Source organism: Lactuca virosa, chromosome 3 (genome assembly GCF_052849685.1).
Source record: "Lactuca virosa cultivar CGN04683 chromosome 3, Lactuca_virosa_CGN04683_v6, whole genome shotgun sequence".
NCBI lineage: Eukaryota > Viridiplantae > Streptophyta > Magnoliopsida > Asterales > Asteraceae > Lactuca > Lactuca virosa.
Genome location: NC_136428.1, coordinates 291,524,594 through 291,527,606, shown reverse-complemented (window position 1 = coordinate 291,527,606; position 3,013 = coordinate 291,524,594). Strand labels below are relative to the sequence as shown.

Here is a 3,013-nt window from a genome sequence, read left to right as displayed (position 1 = left end):
TATAATAATCTGTTGCAACAAACTAAATATAATAAAAAACCCAAAATTCCCCTCCCACTAATAAGATGCTCTTTATTATGATGATTTCCCATAATACTCCTACCTAAATCATTTGACTAATATCCAAGAGCAATAATACTATAAAGGCTTCTCAGGTAAGTAAGAAAAAACACCAATATATATCATACTGGACAAAGGTGTTTTTTTTTTTTTTGCTTGATGCACTTAATGGGGACATTGCTTTTTACCTGTTCACCCAGTTTCTTTTTCACCCCTCTTCCTCTCGATCCCAACCAACCATTGTTCTTAGGGAGACATTTTTTAGTGGGTATCACTTCTACACATAAGGGTAAAATCATTAAGATGGTTCATTTTATTTCAAAAAAGAAACATTCTTTGTTTATAGAGCACACATACATCATTTATCCATACAACACTCAATGGGAAAATAAGCAAACAATTGTGAAATGATTCTTACTGATAAAAATATGACTCGCTTAGAAAAATGTTGAGATAATCGATAGATACATGGTGAACAAAACACTAACTATTTATAGGATTACCAAAACAGATTAACTATAAAAGCTGAATTATCGCCAATAATCTCGACAAGAACATACTCCATTTTTTGCATGATGAAGCCTCTTTGCATCACGTGCAATGATCTCTCTTCCAACCACCTTCAAAATAATCTTGAGTGCTTTATGGCAATCAACACAAACACGAAGATTTTTATATATTAATACTCGTGCACGGGCTGGACTAGTCAAAAGAGCTTCCACTAGATAAAGTCTTTCACTATGTATTAAAAGAGATTCTTCTTTAGCTTCAATGTTCACATCATGAACTACTGATTCAGTCTCGGCCACATACCCGGCACCTATCATGTGTTGTTTTAAACATTGAAGATGACGATAGAACTTCTCATGATTAGGGTGAGATGTATCACCGGCCTTATACTTACGAACTTTGGTTTTAACACCTACAAGATTAAACTCTGATGATTTCTTTTTTTTCTTTCTGTTTAGTATCAAGCCTTTCCTTGATTGTTCATCTAAACGACAAGACTGTAGAAGGTTAACCATCTCAACACAATGGTCTCCGAGTTCCATATTACCATAAACCCGAGATTGATTCATGATATTTTTACCAAATTTCGACACTTGGCATCTTTTCAATGAATTCTAATGCTTCATTTAAGTACCCTGCACTCCCAAGCATATCAACCACATTGTAAGTCTTGATCATGGACTCCAAGTGCAATAGTCATTCTCCCATGTCTCCTACCACACTACATGCAGTGAAGACACCAAGAAACATTTGATTATTAGGCTTTAATCCCACCTTTTTGAACCTCCTGAATATTTCAATTGCGTCTTCTCCGTGACCGTTTTTAGCAAGCCATGTTATCATAGTGTCCCAAGAAGTGACATTTCTTTGAGGCATTTTAGCAAACACCATATATGCCTCTTCCATGGAACCATATTTGTATACATTTCCAAGATTTGGTTGTAAATATAAACATCACGATGAGATCTTAATACCGACCGTTTAAGGTATTCATGAACTTCTTTGGCTTCTTTGAGTGCCTGAAAATCTCCGCATTCTTTCATCAACAATAACAACCTAGGCATGTCAACACATATGTTTTTCTGCTCGACTAAATCCAAAACTTCCACCGCTTCCTTTAAAGGATGGAAAGTTAAAAGAAGCGGTGGAGGTTTTGGATTTAGTCGAGCAGAAAAACATATGTGTTGACATGCCTAGGTTGTTATTATTGATGAAAGAATGCAGAGATTCTCAGGCACTCAAAGAAGCCAAAGAAGTTCATGAATACCTTAAACGGTCGGTATTAAGATCTCATCGTGATATTTATATTTACAACCAAATCTTGGAAATATATTCCAAATGTGATTCAATGGAAGAGACATATATATATATATATATATATATATATATATATATATATATATATATGGTGTTTTGCTAAAATGCTTCTAAGAAATCTCACTTCTTGGGACACCATGATAACATGGCTTGCTAAAAACGGCCACAGCGAAGATGCAATTGAAATATTCAGGAGGTTCAAAAAGGTGGGATTAAAGCCTGATAATCAAATGTTTCTTGGTGTCCTCACTGCTTGTAGTGTGGTAAGAGACATAAGAAAAGGGCTATTGCACTTGGAGTCCATGATCAAGACTTACAATCTTGCTCCATCCATGGATAATTTGCATTGCAACAATAAAATCTCCTCCAGCTTTTTAGGAAACCAAAGCTCTCGTCGGTGGCCGCAGGATTGGAAATGGTACATTTTTTAATAGAAAGGGCTTTGAAAGAACTACCTAAGCAATAACTGCATGAAGTACCTGCATACCTTATAGATATAATTGAGATATTTCATCGTCTTCGCCCTTGCTTGAGACATGCTTTAACCGTCGAAGTTATTGGCGACGCATGAAATCGGCGTCTGGACTCAGCAATGGTGGAGGGAGGGTTAAAAGCTGTTTGGTGGCGTCTGGATGATTCATATATGAATGGTGCAGAGGCCTGGATGATATAGATGGTCTGTATGAATTTGTAACTGAATGATAAATTAATGTTTGGTTAGGCATCTGAATATGTACCTCTTAATGCTGAAAATGACCATTTTAACCCTTTAAACTATTTTTTTTTGCATACAAATTTAACATCATACAACATTCAATTAGACATCATACAACATCCAAATTTGACATATATGGATCCTTAGATCACAGTATAACAAATTTTATAACAATATCTCACAATAAATTCGTTCAATTATCAACCGGTTCATAAAATCGATGATATAACTCAATTGTGTTGAAAAATTAAGGTCAAAGTTGTCCAGACAAGATATAAACGAAAAACATATCAGAAACATGTACCTTTATAGACTTTTACAAGAAATTGGGGAGATGATGGGAATGGGAAATGGCGAAAAGAAAAGGAGATTTGGATTTTCTAACGGAAACCCCGTGGTCAAGAAAAAATT

General features: G+C 35.2%; 1 pseudogene; it reads right to left on the bottom strand.

The window, feature by feature from the left end:
* Nucleotides 1–350: 350 nt before the first annotated feature.
* LOC145164665 (pentatricopeptide repeat-containing protein At4g32450, mitochondrial-like) lies at nucleotides 351–2,425 on the bottom strand (annotated as a pseudogene).
* Nucleotides 2,426–3,013: the final 588 nt, after the last annotated feature.